The 24,228-nt window shown below is 48.9% G+C and overlaps 1 protein-coding gene and 1 long non-coding RNA gene across 5 annotated transcripts in view; one reads left to right on the top strand and one right to left on the bottom strand.

Moving 5' to 3' along the window:
- CTIF (cap binding complex dependent translation initiation factor) overlaps nt 1-11,387 on the bottom strand; it is a 262,257-nt gene extending 250,870 nt beyond the window's left edge. For 2 of the 4 annotated variants that reach the window (XM_033087333.1, XM_033087338.1), the window contains exon 1: nt 11,172-11,387. The gene's annotated coding sequence lies outside the window, so the exon portion shown is untranslated. Of the gene's footprint in view, nt 1-10,007; nt 10,029-10,441; nt 10,622-11,171 lie in introns of those variants that run through there. The other 2 variants (XM_033087335.1, XM_033087337.1) reach the window with 2 other exon arrangements.
- Nucleotides 10,666-24,228, top strand: part of LOC117011728 (uncharacterized) — a 28,681-nt gene continuing 15,118 nt past the window's right edge. The window contains exons 1-2 of the long non-coding RNA XR_004421056.1: nt 10,666-11,133; nt 11,439-11,535. This is a non-coding gene — a long non-coding RNA (uncharacterized LOC117011728). The remainder of the gene's footprint in view (nt 11,134-11,438; nt 11,536-24,228) is intronic.

Below are 24,228 nucleotides of genomic sequence, written 5' to 3'. Positions count from 1 at the left end.
ACCTCCCCCAAACAAATAAAATAATACTGAAATTTGGTGAGGCAAATGTTAATCATTGCTTACCCAACCATCATTCCTCTCCGCATTTCCCTGCAAGCAGAGCTCGCCTCTTCCTACAGAAGCAGCAGAAAACACCAAGGCTTGCTTTCTAGACGCCACTGGAGCTGAGGCACGGGTATTGACCCATTTCTCTTCAGTGGGATTGATGGAAATTCTAGCAGGAGATTCTGGGAAATTTTTCCCTCCCTGAGAAATTAAGACACAAGGAGAAACCCACCTTCCCGCCTGCCTTCAGATACAGTTAAATGAGAATGTGCTGCCTGGAGCAGTGGCAGCCTTGCTGTGACCATCAGGGGACAAGGCCGAGGATAAAGGCCAACATGCTGCCAACGGTGGCCCAGAAGGTGAGAACGAATCCTTGAAATTATCACTGACCCACTGAATTAACCAACCCTGGAACTCCTATCTTCAGACTTCTAGCCATGGGAGTCTATAAACAGCTGTTTTGTTTGTTGGTTTAAGCCACTGTTTATCCAATGTTCTTTTGCTTGCGGCCAATAACACCCTACAACTCAAGTGGTTTTCATCTCTTCAATCTTCCATCTCCAACCCCAAAACTGAGATCATGGTGAGCGATAAGAGGGAACCTTGCAGCTGGACACCGAACCCCACAATCCCCACCAGAATTGAGTCCCCAGTCCCCGCTGATCATGCTTTCCTCTCCAGGTCCGAGACAAAATGAGGCAACCAACGCTGGTTTCTCTCGTGGGCACGTCCCACCCCCATCACCCCTGAGCGCTTCCTGCCATATAAATGATAACGGTGTCAGGTGTGCCCCACACGCATATACCCTCGCTGGTCCACGTGACCATAAGCGCTCATTGGCCAGGACACTCCCGGTTTACATCTGTGTCCCAACAGGATCATTAATAACACCCCCTTTCACTCTCAAAAGAGTCTCCTTTCCCACAAAAAAAATGGGAGTCACCTCTGGCTGCCTCAGCACGCTATTCTTTCTCCTTTCACAATGACTCCCCCACGACACAAGCATGAGGCCCTCCTGTTTTCCCCATCGAGATGAAGGCCGGGCCAGGGGTCCTGCCGGGTCCACCAGAACTCGTCTCCCCTGTTCAGAGCCTGACACACATCAGGCGTGTGAGGAACAGCCGCTACACGGAACCAAATGTTCACGGGCTGAGAGTCTTAAGCTAAAAGGATTGAGGCAAACCAGTACAATGTGAGCAGGAGGAACAATTTTTGGAGGGAGAAGAGGAGAAACAAGGTGCTTTCCCCGAATCCCTGACCCTCCCCACGGAGCCCTGCCAGCACAGGGTCCTGTGTGAAAGTAGAGGTGCACATCCACGCTCCAGCGGGCTGATGCAACCTCGCTGCAAAGGCAGTTCCTGCGCCTCGTAACCTGTCGTGGCACCTAATGGAGAGATGAACCCACAGATGCCTGCCAACCATCCTGGAGGCAAAGGAACAGGACACCTTTGCTCCCCAGGAGTCCAGCGCACTGTAGGCCCACACCAAGAAACAAACTCAAAAACACTTTGATGGTGAACACCACCCTGTTTGGATTCTCCACGAGGCCATTTTCTTGATCGCGTGATTTAAAATTGTAAGCATCTCAACAAATGCCCCACGAAAATGGCAAAGGCCTGTGGATGCTCAGCTAGTGGTGAGATGCTGGCATTGCTACCCCAGGGGAAGGCCCTATAAGGGAAGAGCAAGGGGAATGTCAGCTCCACCCCGCTGGGATGGAACCACACACATTCTTTCTGAATAACTTCAGGGCTCAATTGTCACAACTACAGTTAGGCATTTCCATGTCTCTGCCCTGCTCTCTCCCTCACAGAAGTTACTTTCACTCAGGGAGGCATACAGAGAACGCCTAGCACTGTGCCTGGTACATAATAGACACTCAGTAAACATCAGATTCCTGAGTCACTTACTTATAAGCTGAAATGTATTCTGGGTGTTGGAGGAAAGCACCTGCAGCGCGTGCTGTTGCTCCTCTCTCATGGTAATCTGAAAAGCACTGAGCCAAAGCTTCTCAAAACTTCTACGTCACAGACTGCATCTATGCAGCCAGCTCAGCTAGCCTTACATCTAATCTTAAAAAGCTCCTTCTGTGCTAAGTAAGTTAGGATAGAAGTTGGCTGGATTGTCACAGAATATTAGCTTGACAAATTAAGGTCCTTCTAGCAGAAACACGCAGGATGGTGAAAAGGCCTGGAAAGCATCTCTCACAACAGCTGAGGGGCAATCGGTGGAAATGGCTGGGTGGCGGGGGAGGATCACAGAAAGCCTTTCCAACAGCAAAAGGCTTCTAGTAAGAGAAGGGGCTGCCTCGTAAGCAGCACGCTCCTGGCCATGGGAAGCACCTGAGCAAGTGCAGATGTGGTCAGGATAGCCACACCAGTTGGGGGATCGACTAGGTGACCTCTAAGATGTTTCCCCACTTTGAAATTCCAGAAACTCAAGAATCTGGGCTTGGGGGCGGCCGGATGGCTCAGTTGGTTAGAGCGCGAGCTCTGAACAACAGGATTGCCGGTTCGATTCCCACATGGGCCAGTGAGCTGCACCCTCCACAACTAGATTGAAAACAACAAGCTGCCGCTGAGCTTCCGGAGGGATGGCCAGATGGCTCAGTTGGTTAGAACGCGAACTCTCAACAACACGGTTGCCGGTTCAATTCCCACATGGGATGGTGGGCTGCACCCCCTGCAACTAAAGATTGAAACAGCAACTGGACTTGGAGCTGAGCTGCGCCCTCCACAACTAGATTGAAGGACAGTGACTTGGAGCTGATGGGCCCTGGAGAAACACACTGTCCCCCAATATTCCCCAATAAAATTTAAAAAAAAAAGAATGTGGGCTTGGGGGAGACGATGTGATGCATAGTCTGGGGCGTTAAGTAGCAGCTGGAATCTGCACAGGGCACCCTTAGGGGCAACCTGGACAAAAGCCTCATCTGTAAGGACCTGGTCTGAGTGAACGGCAGGGGAGAACATTCTGGCCTTCCAGGACTGGCCTGTCTGCAGGCTTCTGCTAAGAGATGAAGCCTCGGCCAGGGACAGCCCTTCACACAGCCCTGCACACGCCTCCACCAGGGCGCAGCTATCGCGAAGGTCCCTTTCAAAGGTTTGTGCCCAGGCCTCTCTCCTCCTCACTCACTCACTCACTCGGGCCCTGCTGCATCACTCCAAGGTGGAGACCCAAGTCAGCAAAGGGTAAAGAGCCCCAGAATTTTCCTGGCACTCCTGAGAGCCTAGAGCCCACAGGCTGGGGGACCCTGTCCCCCGGAGGCTTTCTTTGCTAATTCCTCCTCTTAGGGACCTCCCCATGTACAGTGAGTAGACATCCAGAGTCCCAATAGGCCTGAGGTTTCACATTTCCAGGGAACATTTTTCCCCACCCCAAATCCAGGCCAAGACTGACAAGCTCTCCCTCCCCTCCTTCTGTGCCAAAGGGCTGATGGCTAGCCCATCCTTGCTCCAAGCATGCAAACCTTGGCAGGGGCCAATTTTAGGCAGGGCTCTCCATTCAATCCCCAGTCTCACCTCTGACCCCAGAGATGTTATCAACACTCAACCCCCTTTGGTTCTGAGACCAGTAACCACCCCTCCTCACCCCCACCCGCACCCCCAGGGCTTGCCTAGCGTCAGTGCAAGCTTCCTGTCCACACTCACTTTTGAATCCCCTGGTTTTGCCTTACGTCCTATGAGCTCACCTCTCCTTTGAAAGGATGCTAGTTATGTTTTAGACAGCATTTCTCGGGACTTCATAGTTGGAAGGTTTAAGATTTTGACTCCACTGTGGTACTAAAAATATTATAAACTGGTGTTGGGATACCCTCTTTGGACTTGTTCATGGGAACCTTCCCTGGCTGACCTCCCACCCCAAACAACTAACTCTGGCCACATCCCTGCTGATCCACAGACATAGGGTGAACACCTACTATGTGCCGGGCACTACCTTAGGCCCCGCAGATTCATAATGGAAAAGACTGGAGCTCTGCCGAAAACACGTCCGCTCTATAAAAATGCCGTATGGCAGGAAAAGAAGTATCCGCGACAGTCTGCCATTTAATTTGCACTCTACTGTTTGCCCAGGTTGTTACAGCTTTTTAGTGGCTTCCTACGTCCACATCTTGTCTCCCAACCAGACGGCCTCCTCCTCTGAAGCAGGGTCCACGTCTCCCCTTCCCTTTACTCACGCCCCAAGGGGCTCGGACAGCGCAGTGCTCCCCACGGGTGTGAAAAATGAAAACGCCTCTGCTCTAACTCACTCTCAGGCTTCCAGCTGAAGCTCTCGCGCTCCGCTGTTGCTGGATTCTGCCAGCTGGGCCTCCAGCATGACACAGCATCCCTGCCTGGCTTCCCTGATGACAGCGGCAGGCGTGACAAAGGATTCTCTGACAATAGGAGGAAAAGGTCTCCTCTTATTGTCTACAGCAGCCCCCACCGTGGCCCGCTCAGCAGCAAACCTTTCCCTACTTCCAGGACTGGGGCTCCTGCCCACGCTGCTTCCACAGGCTTCTAAGACGGTGCCATCGGACTATGACGCCAGCAATTCCAATTCAGCACATCTAACATTGAACACCATGCAATCCTCCGTCTCACCCCAACCCCAGCAGACCTGACCAGCAAGTCTGCCCAGAATTGCACAGGTGAGTTAAGGCTGCCGTCCAGCAAGTCAGTGAGGGCAGAACCCTGGGAATCCCTGGGATCCTCCCTTATCCCCCAAAGCTAAGCAATCCCTACAGACAGTTCTCTCCAAATATGCTGAATACATGACCTTCACCCATCGCCATATGAACGGCCCTGGTTCTAGGCCTCTCATTCCCTGTGACTTGGATACCGTATGGAGCCTGTCATTTCTCATCGGCCCAGAGGCCACCCAGCTCCAACTCTGTTCCTTTTTGACCCGCGCTGGCATGCCTGGACTCTGCTTAAAGCCCGGTCCCCCATGCTCTGCCTTGGCTAAAAGCCAAGGTCCTCAGCCAGGCTCACAGAGCTCCCCAGATCCGAACCCTGTCTGCCTCTCCGCCCCTGGACCTGACCTCACTGCTTCCATCCCTTCGCGTAGGCTGACAGCCTCAGGCCTCCACACCTTTCCACACCCTGTTCCTTCCCCTGTGCCCTTCTCCTATCGCCTCTCGCCTCTCCCGGCTAATTCCTTTTCATCCGTTCAGATTCAGCGCCTGCACTGACTCCCTTCGGAAGCCCTCCCTGACCTGAGGCTAGAACAGGTGCCACTTGTCCATGCTGCTGGAAGTGCCTTGGAACTTTCTCCACCACTGTGCTTATCACACCGTACTGAAGTTCAGCATTGAAGAGTGTCTCTCCCGCTAGACAGAGGGCTCCCTGAAGGCAGGAGGCTGAGCCTGGTCACTGTTGTAGCCTCAGGGCCTGGCACAGACCAGGCATAGAAACAGAGCCCACGCGCTATTCAGAAGCTCCTTCTGGCTACAGGACGACCCACCACACCTCCTTAGTGGGCTCCAACCCCAGCCCAAGCACACACAACCTCCCCTTTAGCATTTCTGCACCACGGCCGCAGCTCTAACGTCCTCCAGGTCTACCAAACCCCAGACCTACTTCCAAATTCACCTCGTCCATGAAATCATCCCAAACATCCCAGGCCACCTATCACCTGCTGTTCCTTATCCATCCCAGCCCCCGGGTAAATTAGCACTTGGGTCTGGTTCTGTGGTTGGATATGAGCCAACAGTGGACATACAGAAGCTTGGAAAGTTTGAGGCCCCCCACTCACAAAACAGCAATGATGACGTGACACAGTGGGCCACCTTGGCACGGGGCAGCGATCTGAAGCCTGAAGACCTGGGCTCAGAACCCCGCTCTACTACTTACTTGTGACTTGGGCACGTCACTAACCACAGAAGCTCAGTTTCCTCATCTGCAAAATGGGAATAATGACAACAGCCTCACAGGGCTATTGTAAAAAGCAGACGAGATCAGTTGTGTGAACTGCTCTGCAGAGGATAAAGCCAAATCAAATGGCGGGTATTATAATAGTCTCCAGTGCTGATCAACCCCCTCCCCAACTCCACGACACCCCCCCTCTGGCTGTTTTTTGTCCTCACTTGAGTCAGGGGAGAAGCAAATTAAATCTGTGGTTTCTATTCCAGAAAAATGCACATACATAACAGCTTTGCAAACACTTTCAGGAGGTACCAAACCACCCCGCTGTGGCCTTGGAAAGCCACATACCAAACGTAAGAGTGCTGGAGGCCCCAAAACCCACCACCTCTCCCAGATACCTGGATATCAAAGACGAAAGATAGGGCAGGGAGGCCAGTCTCAAAGGAAAGCAATCTCAGGGCTCAAAGATGAATTTCAGAGCCTTTCTCGGAACAAGACGACAGGGGACAAGACGTAGAGTTCTCACTCTTTGGGGACTAAGAACCCCATTCTTTTTTTTCTTTTTTTCCCCAGAAAGCATCATGGAATAGAGAAAGAAGATTGGAGAGGCATCAAAATCTAGGATTTCTTGTCCTACTCTGCCAAGGGCTCCCGGCCACTTAGCGCGTGTGGTTTCACCCCTCTGCACCTCGAGGTCCTCACATGGAGATCAGCTCATCCACAAGGCCTTCCCAGCTCTGGGTGCCTAGGATCTGAGGATGGGTGTGTTCTCATCCTGTTCTGAAGCACAGTTCTGGCTCAGGTTTATTTCAGAAATAAGAGTCAGATGTCAGTAGACAGCGCGGTGATAATTCAGGGAGGAGGCCACCATCACAGCACTGTTCTAAATTAGACCACATACAGGATGAGGCAGGAGGGCAGAAAAGCAAAAGCCTGAATGTGAGCAGCTGAGCTCAAGTGACCAGTGAGTCAGCAGCGAGGCCCAGAAGTAGAGGATCCCCCCAAAAGAACATCAAGAGGGGCTGCCACATTATTGGGTAAGCTATGCAGCAATGCCATCGTGTTTGGAGAAGTCCCAAAAACTGCGATTTGCCCGTCTGTTTGTGCCTCCTGTTCTCTCTCTGGGCCCAGGATTTTCTCTCCATCCTAACCACCACCTCCTGCTTCTTCCTTCATGATCTGAACTGCAAACAAGAGAACCTTAAAACAAGGGCAGCGGACCCTGCAACTGAGAAGAAATTGGAGGACAGTGTCAGGGACCCCAAAAGTGAGTTTGAGAACAAACAGAGTTAAAAAGTGAACCCCTATTAAAACATCTCCACAGACCTGTAAGCCAGAAACCAAACCAGGAAGGGCCTGAGTGAGACCTTGTCCAAAGCCACAGCCTATCACTGATGATGGCCTGCCACAGCCCAGCAGAGCAGGACCATGGAGAACTTGTCAGTTCCTCACTACTTAGCAGAGTAACCTGTCAGGTGGCTTTAGGGTCATTTCCCACTCACAACCTGACTTCTACAGAAGAACAGACAGTACCTCTGAGCCCACCTGGGAGGTTCCAAACAGCCTGGGGTTACAGGGACATTAGGCTTTTCTTCCCGTTCCTTCCTTCTGCGTTTGCTCTAGGATAGGAACTGGCACTTCGCGTCCCTTGCAACCAACAGATGTGAAACTGACAACAAGCCAGAGTGAGTGCTCTAAAATATTTATGATTTGTTCCCTCCTACAGGGTCTGAATCATTGGTTTTATTGCATTATAACTTTGCTGTTTCTGCTATACCATCTTTGTACTGTGCCCCCAAACACAGGAGGGAATCTAGCCTAAGGTAGGTGCTCAATAAACATTTGCTGGACTTAAAATCTGCACAGCTAGAATATGTTTTTTGGCAAGCTGGGACTGTGTTTGTTAAATTTTCTTTGTATGCACTTCAAGTTATACAAACAGGTAGGTGCTCAGTACATATTTGGGAACAAATGGTTGATTAGTTGGCCAAACCTAATAACCCTCCAAGCTGTGTCTGAGAACCTACATGTACACATACTCTGGGGCAGTTAGGAGCTCTTTTGGGGCTTCCCCATCCCTGGAGATAGAGGGGGGCAGGGAGTATCACCTGGGATGGTTTCTCAGGGGTCTACACTCTAAATCCAATTGTTTTGAAACCAGTAACCAAAGAGTAGTAAACCTTGGACCTCATAAAGACTCCATGAACACACTCATGTAAGCATAGGTATGTACTACGTAAATATGTATAGCATATGCATTTATTACATGTAGGTATGATTCTGGAATATACTGGATGAAAGCTGATAGCCTTTCATAAACAGCAAATTTTCAGATGAGCAATGCAGACTTCTGTTCTTTAGTGTCCATTATCATAGGACTGGAAGCAAGTTAAAAGAGTTTTGACAAAGAATAATTAGCAGTGCAATTTATCCCTTTTTTCAGGTTCAGTTCTTCCTGGGGTGTCAAAAGCGACAGGGGAAGGGGAGTGGCCACTATTCTATTTCGCGAGAAAAGAAATCACAAGACAGGGAGAATAGCCCTTCTCCCACTGAGAGACCTTAGACAAGTCGTGGCACTTTTTGAGCCCCATTGTGCCCATCTGTAAAATGGGCTTAATACCCCCCCCTTCACAGAACCCTCTTAATAAACGCAATGATATTAGCGGGGTAGAGAATTGCCCTTTGAAGTCATACAAACATATTATTATTCTAGCAATCTGTTAATCACTGATGACATGGTACCCAAGAATGCGTTATAAAATCACTGCCTCCACGCATACATTATCCAGGACAGCCACTTGACACAACAGACGAGGTGATCTGTGTGTAAATCGAGTCCTGTTTCAAATACTCAAATGGAGTTTCCTCAGGCAATGTCAGTGCATCCCGTGAGGGAATGGACATCTTCTGAGGTCTGTTCCGTGCATTTTGTTCCCGTATAATTAGGTTTTCTTGAAAGCCAATTTCCTCGCGCATTCTGAGCATGCTCGGAACCGGGATTCCTGAGGTTTTCGGCGCAGACCCGGCGCCGGGCTGGAGGACCAGGGTCGGACAGCCTGCGGCCCCTCCCCGCCCTCTGGGCGGCTCCTTCCTCTTTGCTGTAGCTCGGGAGGAGGCGGCGGCGCTCTTGCTGTGTCACTTTCACCCACCGGAGCCTCCAGCCGCCGTGGAGCTCCAGCGGCTTCCACCCTTAGCGTGCCGGCCTCCAGCCGGGGAGATAATCCCCCGACAGCTGAGCCCGAGGGCCGAGCGGGCGGAGTCGGCCAAAGCATGCGGCCGACCTGGCACCCGGCAGCCGCGCGAGCGGCAGCACAGTGCTGGGCCCGGGCCGGGACTGCCCCGCAGCCTTTGGCCCGCAATGTCTCCAGGACAGAGAATTGGGAGGCGGGCGAAGAGCTCGCTGATTCCTTCCAGGGTCTTTGAAGGCAGAGGCGGGCGCGGGCATGCGCACCCACGGAGTGCCTCCCGCAGGGGTCAATCCGAGCGTGGGGCGGGGAGGGGGGCTGGCGACACGCGCGCGCCGGCGGCTCCTTCCAGCCGGGCCAGATCTTACCCCCCCCCCCCCCCCGCGCCGCGGAGTAGGCGGCCAGTCCGCGGGGTCTGGGGACTTCGGGGACACGGAGAGAGGGACGTCGGGTGTCTAACGCACCACCGGCCCGGGACTACTTCGCGAACCCAGCGCACATGCAACCCTAGGGTATCCCTAGGCCCAGAACCACACGACCCCCACTTCAAGTAACCCGGACGCTGGCGCACCGACACGCACACAGGACTATGAGCCCAACTGGGATCACCAAGGGGCTGTACCGATCTCCACGGGAATCGCGGCCCACGCGCGGTCCCACTACGCTGCGGTCTGCGGTCCCCGCCCCACACACATGCCGGAGCGGTGTGTACACACACAAACAGCTGGGCGGGGGAGGCGACGCCTCACTCCTGGGGGTGGGGACACACACGGCGCCGTCAGCCATCCTTCTTTACACGCCGCACCCTCTCCCTGCTCACGGCTGCCCCCCAACCCCAACCCTGCAAACTCCAGGAAACCAAACAGCCAACGCCGCCCCGATGAGGGGCTCGGGCCCCCGCGGGTCTTTCAACGTCAAAGGAGAGACATACCCAACTCAGACGCGCGGTCCCTGGGACACCTCCTCCAGAAGCACTCAGGCTCGGCACCAGGCCCTCCGGCGCCCCAGACCTCCGCCGCAGACCGGGCCACCGCCCCCTGCCCACCCTCCCCCACAACCGCCGTCCGGGACAGTCACCTGCTCTCCGTCCAGAAGAACCCGAGCCGGAGCCCACCCCGCCCCCGTTCGGGTCACTTGCCACCGCGAGCCCAGCTTTTCTGAGCCGGTCAACTTAACCCCCGCTCCGCCGGGCGGATCTATTCCCCAGGCCCAATTCCACCGCGGCGACAGGAATAATAATAATTTTTTAAAAAGCTAACAATCACCACCGTGGAGAATGTCCAAAGCTGCGACCGCAATGGATCCATCGATTAGGTTTCCTCCTCTGCTCCCATCCCCCGCGCCCCCCGCGGCCCGCGGGCTCACCGGGGACAGAGGGAGGGTGTGCAGCCTGTCTAGACGACAGACATTCTCGAACCCGCGGGGACCGACGCGCACACACTTAAACACGGCTGCTGCCACAGACACAATCAATCACCAGAGGAGGGAGGGGCGGCGTGGAGACACTCTCTCGGGGTCCCTCCTGTAGCAACAAGGGCAGCGGCCTCCTGCCGGGAGCGGCCACCGGGAGCTGCGCTCCCTACCTCGGCGGAGCGCGGTCAGACAGCTGCAAGTTTGGCTGCTACTAAACCAACTGCTAGATGCAGCAAATGCTGGCTTCAAAACAAAAGGGAGAGGAATCACGCTCGCTCTCTTCCTCCCCCCGGTCGGAACCCGGCACATGACAGCCGCTACACAGCGCGGCAAAAACGCCAGCCCAGCACCAGCCGCGAGCCCCCCAGAACCCTCCTCCCCACCAGAGCTCCAGGGCTACGGCTCCCCACGGGGCGGGGCACCCGACAGGGAAGAGGCAAACCTCGGCAGGAGCGAGATGGGGGAGTGCGGTCCTCGACAGAGAGTGGCACCGTGGATGAGTGCGGATGCCTGGCTACCCCCGGCGCAGGGAAGGGGAAGAGGAACGGGCTAATTGTTTGGGGCGGTTTTCCCAGATTAATCTATAAGCAAGCGCTCGTCACGCAGCTCACCTCCTGGGTCCCCGAATCTATCGGCAAGCTGAGGTGACTAAAAGAGGGGGGCGGACGGGGGGGATGCTCACCTCGGGGTTCCTTTGGCCGCGGCTCCGAGCCCGAGTCCGGGGTGGGGGAAGGGGGCAGGGAAAGGGAAGGGAGGGAGGAGGCTCGGGAGAGCCGACTCCTGGCGCGAGTTCCGCGCGTCCCGGCTGCGGAGGGGCTCGGGCGCCCCAGCGCACAAACCTAGCCGAGAGAGGAGGGAGGGAGGGAGGGAAGGGAATGAGGGAGGGAGGGGCGGGTGGAGGGGGAGGGAGTAGAGGAAGGAAAAAAAATATATCCCTGCTCTGGTACAGGGAAAGAGAATGTAGGAGAGTGACGTCCAGGCCCCGCCCTCCCCTCCGGCCACGTGCAAGGACTTGAAAGGAAAGAGGACCGCGGGAAGCCTGCTGGGTAATGTAGTTCGCCTTTCTTTCCGGGGATGGCGGGCCTTGGAGAGCGCGGCGCTACGGGGACTCTGGGGATGCCGCCTGAGCACCAGAGACATCCCAGTCTAGCTGCACCGAAACCTGCGCCCAACGCTCCCTCCCCCATGACGCTTTTGCGGCCCTGGGTGGGGACCTCTGCGTTGGGAAAACTGAGGGTTTAGGCGCGGTGCTGGCTAGCAGGGAACAGTTTGGTTTTAGGGGCAGGAATGCTTTAAGGATGAGTACTTCCGTGCTTTAAGAGTAAAGTCTGTCCTAATGGCAGATAACAGGGAGCTTTGTGTATGCACTGGCTGGCCCAAGTGGCATTATTAATGCTGCATTAAATGCTACCGTCTGTTATTGAGATGCATATGTTATAATTAACATTTGAACATCTCTGTTGCAGGGGCGGGATGTTGTAATTAGATATGCACTTTGCAACCAATTAATTTTCCATTGGCCATGCTGTGGGCTGGGACGGGGGACGTGATGGCTGGAAGAATAAAGCAATGGAAAATTTAGTAAATCACTTAGTCAGAGCACTAATGTTTTCAGAGTACCCACTAGGTGCCCGGCCCAGAGCTTGGCACAGGAGAAATGTGCAATGCTGTACACCCCTCCAAGCAAGGGGGTTATAAACTCATCAGAGGAACTTTGTGACACAGTATAACTGCCGTAGAAATCCATTTATTAATTCGGAGAACATTTGGTGATTAGTTTCTACAGACCAAACATGTCTGGGAATGCCAGGACAAGTAAGACCCTCAGTCCCTGCCCTCAAGCTTAAAGTCTAGTGTAAGGACTCCAGTCAATGCAAGTATGGAGAATAAGTCAACACTTAACACAGGGATAAGCATAAAGTGCTAGGGAACCCTCAGATGTAGCAGCCAACCAGGATGGAGGGTGAATGGGGTTGGGAGAGGGTCAGGGAAGGCTTCCTGGAGGAGGTTTTTAACAAAAGCAAAGGAAGCAGCAGGCATCTGACTAAGGCTACAGGGTACAAAGGCTCCAGATGAGGGAGAAGACAATGGATTTTGAAGGTCCCAGCAATTTGTCAAGAAAGAAGGGGCAGATTGAGGGGAGACGTGGTGGAGGGTGAGTCAAGAGGGCAGAAGGAGTCTGGGACGGCTTCTAACTGGAGATGGGGCAGGAAGTGGGCCTGGAAGGATGGGTGGGACTTCATTTTATGTGGAGAGTTCCAGTCTTGAGGCTCAGCATGAGCCAAACCATGGAAGGAAAGCATCCAGTCCTGTCCTATAGAGCAGCTCATTTGATTCTTGTACCAAAGGGTGTGTGGGCATGTCATCCCCTCCCTTCTAGAGGGAGGCAGCAGGCCCACAGCCATGCATTGATACGAGGCAGAGTGGGTACTGGAAGCCAGTTGTCTGGGTGCCAGGCCCGGTCCCCCTGACTCCAAAGGAACATATTTCAGCATACCTGACTCTTCCCACTGGTTTGCCCTCTTAGAACCTATGCCTCATTGGCTCTGCAATGTGTCACTTTTGTGTTTTAACTTCTGAATGGTTTTCTGGGTTTACAAAATATGAAACAATAGTACCCGAATCTATCCCCTCAGCAGATTCCCACTTACCTAACCTTTTGCTGTCAGTGCTGTTTGCACATTATGTGAGAGGCATGCCACCTGCCAGGAAGCAAGAATGGAATTGTCTGGGTCTTGGTTTTGCTTTTGCTTTCAATAACACCCCCAGAGGTGAGAGCAGGATCCAACCCCAGAGGTTAGGAGAGGCTGAGCTAGGAGCAGAATGCAAAACATTTGTGGGGAGTACTTGCCTCTCTTTGGGGTATGCCTGGGGTGAGTGCGCCAGTGGGGACAGCACAGACTGAGAGTCAGCATCCCAGATTCCCGGACCTGTGACTTTGGGCAGCTTACCTAACCTCCACAAGGGTGACCTTGGGCAGCTTAGTCAACACCTTTTCTTGGCTTTGTAAGTACCAATGGCAATAATGCAAATACACTGGCTCTGTCACATGGCAAATGCTCAGTGATGGTCAATTCCTTTCCTTGTCCTGGGGTCTTTCTGGGACAGGAGAACGAATGATCCCTGAATTTTCCTTTCTGCAGAGTCAGGCCAGCAGAACTGGTGCTGCAGGGAGGATACCTGGGGGTGACTCATCTTCATGTGTGAGGTTAGGTTTGTTGTCAGGGAAGCTTTGCCCAGCTCTAGTCCTCACCTCCTGCTGTCCCAGCTCTGAACCCTCACCAGCTGACAGAGGTTATGCTCTTCCCCTCCACACCCTGCTGCCCAAGGTCCCCTCTAGGGTGTCTACCCAAGGCGGTGTCCTGGACTCCTCCATTGCTTCTCCCTGCTTATTAAAATTTACCTCCTGCTCTCTCTCCAGATCCTCAGAGGCTGGCTCTTTGTTTTCCCTCCAGTCTAATACCTTCACTAATGTAAGACCGGATAGTATTTTCGTTCTCTCCTCCAACTTCTATCTCTTGGTATTCTTATCAAGAGCTTTCTGAAATGGCCTCTCATGAGGGGGATTCCTGGCTGGAATGGGGATCTTTGAGGGGAATTCGCTGTGGCTCCCTCAGACCCAAGTTTCCCGTGTGGGAGGCCTGCGGCTTCGTCTGTTCCTCATTGAGTGTCCTTTCTTTTCTCCTCTGTAATTGATCGTGTGCCCCACCTGCATGCAGGCTGGGGTCCTAAGAACGGCTGGGTGCTGAATTCATGAACTGACACTGAAATTGTTTTAATTTCAGTGTCAAGATTTGAGTTGCCAAGAGTTGCTTTGTCTGATTTATCACTACATAGCCGAGAAATTAAATGCCAGAATGTTTCTCTATGTTTTAAGCAGTTGCTTTTCCTAATCCATACTTTGCTAAGATACTAGCAAAAGATACATTTCTCCTTTCTTCCTGTTCCTTCTCCTTCCTCCTACCAGCCTTTCCTCCACCAGTCCACACAATTATTGCAGGCCTAATGGGAGCCCACCAGAGTACTGGGAGAGAAGTTACCTGCCTTCAGGAGCTGAGGAGACCAGGATGGCACCCAGGAGATAATAGAAAAACTGACCAAGTGCTACACTATAAGGGTGATTTTAAATGAACAAAGGATTCCTAGAAAGCTGGAATGGTCAGAGAAGGCTTCTAGGAGGAAAGCAGAACTGGATCCATTTATATAATAACTTTCCACAAGGAGAAGGTCAGCAGTGGTCTAAATCCCTCTTTTGTAGCATCGGCCTGGGAGGCATTGCAAAAGTAATGTCTTCAGGTGCACACTAGAGAGTGGGCTTATCAGGGATCAGTTTGGTGACCACTGACCCCACAGAAGGAAGGAAGTTACCTGTCTAGTGTCTATGCTCTGTTACTGTGGTGTTGGCCTAGAGAGATAATGCCTTGATAGAACCAGGTTAAATTTCACCCAGGCCTCATCTCAGCTTCCACTACACAACCCCAAAGACCAACGCCTGAAAGGCAGGTGGAAAGCGATCCTCTAGGGTTGAAGCTGGTGGTGGAGGAAGGGACATCGATAGAGAATGATGAACTGAAGGAAAGCAAAAGCTAAGTAAGAATAAACCACCACATATTTTACTGGGAGCGTGCTATGCATAAGGCATTGCAATGCACCATGGGGAACTGTGTGAAATTGGGTTCCAGGTCACGTCACACATGACCCTACCCTGTGTGTGGTATTTCCTCTCTTTGGGCCTCAGTTTTCATACTTGTAAAATGGGAGGGTTAGACTCTGCAATCTCTAAAATTATTTCCCAACTTGAAATTTTCCCTTCAAGAAGTTTACTAAGCAACTGGCAAAAGAAGCTATAAAATCAAGCAGCCAAAGCATGAATTTTAAGCTATTTAATTCTAGCAGAGCAGGGTTTGTAAATATTCATTAAACAAAGCCCTGAAGTCCATGAAGGAACAGGAGAAAAACAGATTTTATCTTGCAAGATTCAAGGACAGTAAGTGAAGTCCAGTTCCTGAGAGTTCAAGGTCAGACCTCACCACTCAGTGGCATGAGTGCCTCATCCATAGATGGCCTCGTGCATGATGAGGACCTGGGCAAAGACACACCCCCACGTCTCTGCAAGAGACAAGTTTCATTGTCAAGGTACACTCTAGAGAAACTGTGCCACCCTCACCCTGGAACAGGGACAGGGCTAGACACCTGATCCAAGGGATTTCAGGTCATTGGCTATAGGCTAGGACTTAAGTGTCCCTGGCTCTATCACATGAACTGAGCCAATCAGATTCCCTCTTGCAAGAATTTGCAGGAAAAGTCTGAGAGACTCCTGCTCATTCATGACTGATCCTCAGCAAGTGGGGTGGGGGAGAGGGGCTTGTGGCCTTGGTGGGCCAGGTGCCAGATGAATAAGCAGAGGAGGGAGGGCAAGGGGGAAAGGAGGGAGAGGGAGAGACAGAGGAGTCTAGAGCAGTCTCAGTTCCCAACTTTCCAGTTCTCAGTCACAAGGTGCTCTTAGATTCTTGACAACTCTGTACCTTTATAGTAATTCCTTTTCCTTGTGCTAGCTTGAGTGGGTTTCTGGTCTTTGTAATCCAAAGACTCACACCTGGGACAGCCTGAAAGAGAGGAAGTGCAGAGAAAGGAGTTGCAACCATTCCAATCCGTGCCCCTCCTGAGGATGCCCTTCCGTTCCTCTCCTAGATGTCTTCCTCTTCAACTAGCTTATAACTCCTCTCCTCAATCTTACTCGAAAATGGCTGCAAAAATAATTTGGTCATGAACCTTCCACAGCCTCTAAATCCCCTCTTCAAAGAACAATAGCTAATCTATGAATTGAGCAATTACTGTTTGCCAGGCAACAAGTGAAACACTTTCTGTGCGTTGTCTCATTTAGTGGACCCAGCAACTTTTACAGTCGAAGGAACTGAAGCTAGGAGGGGTGACGTAACGTGCCCAGGGGCACCCAGCCAGCAAGTAGGTGGTGGTCCACACTGGGCTGTGGACCTCAGAGCCACTGAGCTGAACCAGGCCCACTCGTTCTCAAACATCAGGATCCATCTTCTCTAAGTCCCCAGCCTACACCTCTCTTCTAACGCAGGAAACACCTGTCTTCCTCACTGCTGCCTTTAGAATTGGGTGGTTTATTTTCTTTCAAATTGAGACTTCAGAGATGCGTGTGCATCTGTTTGCATATATCACATGCCTCCAAATGATGCTGTGCCATAGCAGAGTGATTTTTATTCGTATAACTCATCAGTCAAAAAAATGTTTTGATTTACATCTATAATATATGTTTGCCATTTATCTATCATCTATCTAGTAATTATATTTACCAAAATAGACATTTTAAATGATAGTGGTCTAAAGGTGAAATAAGTATTTTTAAATATTTTTAAAATTTTTATGAATTGACAAGGCAAAAGTCCTTTTTTTTGCCTATATTTAACATAAAAGTGAATATCAATAAATACCACAATATTGTCTTCTAACACCCCAGGAGCTCATTTTGGGACACACGCACCTGGGGCCCATGTACAATACTCTGGATTTCGAATGTTTGTCCCATTCTCCCATGTGTTAATAATAAAATGATTGCAGGAAATAATGATGCAGTCAGCTAACTGAGTGAGGAACGTCAAAACACGTTCCTTTTTTGACGTGTTTATTACCCTGGTAGTTTTTATTTTTTGTATTTTAAACTAGTGATTTATTATAATAATTATAATAGTTGAGACAGCATTGCAGCATTGGTTATGCATTGTCACATCCAGCGTTAGTCACTTAATAAAATTAAGAAAACACATTTTCTGTGTTATTAAAAAGTCTTTATAGACACTATTTGAAAAATCAGTTAAATGACCTCAATTTTTTTTTTTTTACCCTTGTGTTTAGTAAGCACATATCATGTGTTTGGTCTAAGTTAGGTATCATGAATGACAAGCACACACAGAAATGTACATTAATCTAGGCTCCGGGACCTCACAGTTTAGGTCAGAAGAGAAGACAGACACATGTTAAACAGAATGGCAGTGTAAGATTAACACCCCAAACATGCTGGATCTATGTATAACACAGAGTGATTGTTCAGGGAAAGGGGAGTCTTGATGGAGAGCAGGAGTGGCCGGGAAAGTATTAGTGGAGCCAGGCTTTGAAGCCTGAATGTGATGTACAAGGGAAGGGGACAGGAAGGGGCCTTTCCCCAGGGCAGACAGCAGGTGTTCATACATGGGAATTAGCAAGTGGGAGGGCAGGTGAGCAGAGGGAAGGAGAAGGCAGGAAGTCCAGAGAGTTAGTAATGTCCATGGAGCTGGCTTGAGCCTGGACTCCGGAGGGTCACAGACCAGGATTTGAATCTTGCCATCACCTTTTGTAACCAGGAGACTGCTGTGGGCAACTTAAGTGCTCTGTGCTTCATTCATGTCCTCTATCAAATGGGGAAATAATGATGCCTACCTTGGTCGGTTGTTACGCAGATTCAATGAGATCATGTATGTGAAGCATTTAGCACATTGTAAGGGCTCATAAAAGGTTAGCTTTTGTTTTTTGGTTATTATTGTTGTTTTTGTTGTTGTTGCACTGGGGATAGGCTATATGGGACGTCAAAGAAAAATCTGACCCGTTCATACTTTTGGGCGGACGTGGGTACAGTCAGATTTTGTCTCTGAGCGGTAATTCAGACACAGTGGAGTGTACCCAGAAGGTGAGTCCACTCCAGCCTGAGCCAAGGTCACAGTAATCCTCATGCAGGGCCTCTGGGGGTTCAGCAGAACCTGGGGAGTAAGGAGCAGTCCGTCCTGTGCCCTAGGAGCTGACATTCTGTCCCTCTCCCACTCACATGCACACCCCCACCGCTTCGTCTGTGGTGACAATATTGATGATCAAACTTGTGTATACTCTACTCTTCCCACGGAGAACTTGACACAGGTTTTTAAATGCTAAAATATACCTAGTCTCTGAAAATAGGAGTTTACACAAAAGACTTTATGAGATGATTATCCCTCGTAGTTTCTTTAAATAGCAGCTCCGCTGGGGCATTCAACATCAGATCTGATGAACAAAAGTTTGCTTTGCTTGCAACTTTTCTGGAATGCGTCGACGGTAATAGTGTGGTTCAGAGCAGTGACTAATTTTGATAAAGTGTATAATAAGCTCTTGAATTTATTTTGTGCCATCTTCGACCAAAACAGGGGCTCTGCTGTATTTTTTGATGAATTTCTATAAGATCTGGGCTGGGCAGAGTTAAGTTATTAAGTAGACTATGGGGACAGAGGCAGGAGTGCAATTTCCAGGCTCTTGGCATCATGTAGAAAGGTGCTGGTTCAGGTAGTAAATGGCCGTCCTCTATAACCAGTGAGCCATTGGCCACTAATATAACTGCCGTGACTATTCTAGCAATGGATGGTGGCTGGCAAGCGCGGATTGCAGTTAGCAAGGGGTTAGTTGGTTGGTTGGTTGGTTGGTTGGCAGAGCAGCGACAGCTGATTGCGCATCGTGTGGATCCTGCTTTCTGCATCTCCAACCCAGCCACCAGCGAGAATATAGTGGTATGGCTCCCCTATCTATGGCTCTGTGGGTGTTCCTTTTTGGCCTCACCATGTTCTGCGTCCTTGTTCGGGGAGCGGGAGCTAAGAGCGGGAGCGAGAGTCTGCATGACACAGACTCTGGTCTAGAGACCACTGAGTTGCCAGTTAGTCAGGGAAGCCTGCTTAGAGAAGGTAGCAGAGGAGGTTTTCAGGTAAACACCAAAACGATGCCTTTTGGCAGGCGTTGAATGGGAGACCATCCCAGGGGAAGGGAGCAGTGTGGAGAGATGTCGGGGCAGCAGCAGAAGTGGTCAGCCAGTCTGGAACCTTGGATGGGTCACAGAAGAGAGGGGAGCAGGCTGGCGACAGTTTGCTTGTCCCGCTAGAAAACAAATTTGGTCTGACACAGAGATAAGATGTGAAATACTACCTTTCTGTTATATATACTTTATTTCAGGCCTTATCAAACATACTCTTTCAGTGGGCATGTTGCCATGACAACCTTATAGGCACTGAAGGGCATCTGGAATTGGTAGAAAATAGCATTAATTTACAGGTGTTTTATTTTGTGTATGTGTGTGTGTGTGTGTGTGTGTGTGTGTGTTTTCCTGGGAGTTTTAGTCCTAGGCTACTTCAAATCCTCAGATACAATCTTTTTTGCCTGAGCAGACTAATAATCACCTTGTAAAATAATGACTAAGCCAACATCAGTGAACTCTTCTGCTCTCAATTGAGTTGTAATTTTCAAATACCAGCTTCTTGGGCAGGAGCTAGCTCTGGAAGCTGTACTTATCCAGACACAGGTCTTAACCTACGCTGTGCTTCGTGAAGCCAGTCGGCTGTGGAATTAGCTCCAGGGATACTGTGAAATGCAAGTACATTCTGAGCGGTCCCACTGTCAGCTATGGCAGACATTCGTTTCCACCAAAGCACATCCCAGATTGTTCTCACTGTCACCTCTCTATTCCCTATGATCTCCTGCCACCTGGTATGTGCCCATTTCCTAGGTATAAGAAAACTTCGGTCATGAAATTATAGGGCTTTTTTTTTTTTTTACTATTATTAAAAAAATATTGTGGCAAAGTACACATAACAAATTTTGCCATCCAAACAATTTTAAGTGTACAGTTCAGTGGTACTAGTAAGTACATGCAGAATTGTTGTGCTACCATCACCACTATTCATTCACAGAACTCTTCATTTTGCAAAACTGAAGCTCTGTACCCACTATGCAAGAACTCTTCCATTTCCTCCTCCCCCCAGCTCCTCGCAACCACCATTCTACTTTTTGTCTCATGGATTTAACTACTCCAGGGGCTTCATATAAGTGGAATCACACAGTATTTGTCCTGTATGTGACCGGCTTGTTTCACTTAGCAAAATGAAGCAGGATAGGTAGCCTAGGAAATTGACAACCCCCTCCAGGGTGTAAGATGCCTCCCTGGTTACACAAGTAGCAAATGACTATGTCCAGTACCTGCAGCTGGAGAAAAACAAGAACCAGGTTCATCCAGCAAGGCTGATTACCTATGACCAGGTCCTTTTCTTTAGCTAATTATAATGTCATTATAATCTCATTTACATTGCAGCTACTCCGACTCCCATGATGCACCTGACACCAGGACAGTTCTAGAGGAACCAAATAATGAAGAAAAAGCTGCAAATGGAGGGTCCCACTCAGGGATAGGAGATGAATGAACCATGTCAATGGGTTGTCAGCAATTCCCACCCCAGGAGGAATAAAAACCCCTGATTGGGACTTTCTCGTATGACTCGTCCTCTGAGTTCACCCGCACTTTCCTCTCAAGTGTGTACTTTCATTTTCAGTAAATCACTTTTGGTTTCCTGCATTGTCTCGCTCTTGCATTCTTTCTTGTGCAAAGATAAGAACCCGGTTCCTGCTGCTCCAGATTGAGTCCTTTCTTGGACATCCCCGTGACCTCCCAGCGACAATAATGTCCTCAGGGTCATCTATGTTCTAGCATGTTGTGAGAATTCCCTTCTTTTTGAAGGCTGAATAGTATTCCATTGTATGTATATACTACATTTTGCTTATCCATTCATTCATCCATAGCTTTGGGCTATTGGGAATACTGCTGCTATGAACATGGGTGTGCAAATATCACTTTATAACCAAATCCTTTCCGGTTATACACCCAGAAGTGGCACGGCTGGATCATATAATATTCCATGTTTAGTTTTTTGTGGAACCACCATACTATTTTTCATAGTGGCTGCATTTTACTTCACAACCAACAGTGCACAAGGGTTCCAGTTTCTCCATATCCTTGCCAACATTTGTGTTTTCTGTGTTTTTGTTGTCGTTGTTGTTTTTGTAATGTCCATCCTCATGAGTGTGAGATAGTCATGATTCTTTCTTTTAAGAAGTGGGCCTGTGTAACCCATCATTGAATAATATTTCTAATAACAATTATAATAGCTGGAATTAATTGAGAGGTAGCATGTGGTGAGCACCTGTATTAGGGTTCTCCAGAGAAACAGAAACAAGAGGATGGATGGATGGATGGATGGATGGATAGATAGATAGATACATAGATAGACACATAGATAGATACATAGATAAATATATAGATAGAGATATTTATTATAGGAGTTGGTTCACACAGTTATGGATGCTGAGAAGTCCCAGGACCTGTCATCTATAAGCTAGAGAACCAGGAAATCGAGTAGTGTAATTCTGTCCTGGTCCAAAGGCTTGAGAACCAGGGGTACGGGTAACAGAGGGCAGGACAAAATGAATGCCCCAGCTTAAGTAGAGGTAGAATTTGCCCATCATCTGCTTTTTTGTTCTAGTCAAGCCCTCCACAGATTAAATGACTGCCCTCACCCATTGGGGAGGCACTTTCTTTTCCTAGAGCTATTGATTCAAATGCTACTCTTTTCTGGAGAGACACCCAGAAATAATGTTTTACTACTACCTGGACATCCCTTAGCTCAGTCAAGTTGACACATAAAAGTAACCATCACAGCACTCTATGTTAGTGATCTCATTTGATTCTCACACTAACTCTATCATCCCCATTTTACAGATGAAGAAACTGAGACCCAGAGTTTATATAATTGATGATATGCCCAAGGTTATATAACCAAGTAATCATTATATACCACAGAAGGAGGCAACAAGATTCCTCACTACAGAACAACACCTGCTTAAGGATGGACAGAACAACCTCCAGTAATGCATTCTTAAGTTTCTAAAATTTAATGCCTTTCCTGATGATGACAACAGACATCAATGAAGACAATAATAATAATGATGTTTAAAAAAAGCAATCAAATATAACCAAATGTTCAGCTATAATATTCACATGTAAAAAAAAAACCCTCAATATTTGAACATTATATATTCATAAGGAACTAAATTTGACGGTGATTATTCATATAATGGAATTACTGCTTTATAGAAGGATTCGCTGAATTATCCTCTTCTGTGATGAGCTTTCCCCATTCGTTTAAAATAGGAATTAATTTATAATGATGTGATGTATATATAGCTCCCCCAGAACACATCTACTGCACAGCACGGAGCCAAATCAAGTTGCTAAAATGATTTTGATTACTGGATAATGATAGTGGGGAATATTAGCTCACTTCAGTATTTGAGGATTCCAACTACCAAAGGATCTGTAGACGCAACTATCAAAGCACTATCCTTAATCTTGGTGAACTTATGAAGAACCAGAGAAATGCCAAAAGACAGTAGAATGGACTATTACACAAATGGTTTGCAAGTACCTACCAGAAGACGGAATCTCTTGAAGACTCTTTAACAGCACAAAAATAACAAGCCCAACCAAACTGAAATCTTTTCTTTAGCTAATGTTAATAGAGATCTAGAATAGGAGAAAGCCATGGATTTATTATGCATTTGGCATTCTCTCTTAGAAAAGAAGACATCGATGGAAAAGAACACGTGACTAGATGAGCAGTTACTTCTGGCTTTTTGGTTAAGATGACGAGTTGTGTGTCAGTAGATTTCTACCCAGGTAATCAGCACTCAGTAGGCACATTCTCACCATACCAGTTAGGAACTGTATTCAGGTGCAGGGACCCAAATTTACAGTGGTTTGAAAAACAATCGAGATTTTCTCTCACATTAAAAATAAAAGTTGGTACAGCCACTTTGGAAGACAGTTTGGCAAGTTCTTGCAGAATTAACATATTTTTACCGTGTGATCCAGGAACCACGTTCTTTGGTATTTATCCAAAGGAGCTGAAAAATTACGTCCACACAAAAACCTGTACATGGATGTTTATAGCAGCTTTATTCATAATTGCCAAAACTTGGAAGTCATCACGATGATGTCTTTCAGTAGGTCAATAGCTAAATAAACTGATACATCCGGACAATGGAATGTTATTGAATGCAAAAAAAAAAAACAAAAAAAAACAACACACCAAAAACAAACAAAAAAAGCTATTAAGTCATGAAAAGACATGGCAGAACCTTAAATACATAGTGAAAGAAGCCAATCTGAAAAGTATGCATGATTCCAACTACATAACATTCTGGAAAAGGCAAAACTATGGCACGCAGTAAAAATGTCAGTGGTTGCTAAGGGCTCCAAGGGAAGGAAGGCAGAATTAATAGGTGGAAGAAGGGAAGTATGGGTATTTGGTAGACAACCAGCATGCTCTACCTTGTCCACTACTAATGAGCCACCAAAAACTGATATTCTGGTGTAGCCTTCAAATCAGACAGCACCCTGGTCACCAATCCACGTTTTCCTCCTCTGCTTGTCAGGATAGCCTGTGACTTAATCGTGTCCTCACTCTTACTGCCTGCAGTGTTCTCCCCTGAGCCATGGTTCATTTTTCTCCTACCCGCTACCCCTTCACAGAGCTTCTCCGTCCCATCCTTTAGGACTCACCTCACAAGCTGTATTCTCTAAGAAGCCATTAACAGCCTGCCTCCTCTCTAACGCCACAGTAGGTTAAATGCACACTAGGTTCTCACATCTCTTATGCTTACCTTTACTATGGTACCTCTACCCTGAATTGTGACATACACTTTTATTTATCTCCTCCTGCCACTAAACTATAAACGAAACATAGGACACGAACTGTGTTTCACTTGCCTTGCGATCTCCAACATCCGGTACACAGAACAGACTGAAACTCATGAACTAGATTGCAGTACTTATCCTTGTAATGACAATAATACTGGCAATAATAGCAACTAATCGTTCTTGAATATTTAATGTG

The sequence above is a fragment of the Rhinolophus ferrumequinum genome, chromosome 19, assembly GCF_004115265.2.
Source record: "Rhinolophus ferrumequinum isolate MPI-CBG mRhiFer1 chromosome 19, mRhiFer1_v1.p, whole genome shotgun sequence".
Classification (NCBI taxonomy): Eukaryota; Metazoa; Chordata; class Mammalia; order Chiroptera; family Rhinolophidae; genus Rhinolophus; species Rhinolophus ferrumequinum.
This window is presented reverse-complemented; position numbering and strand designations above follow the sequence as displayed.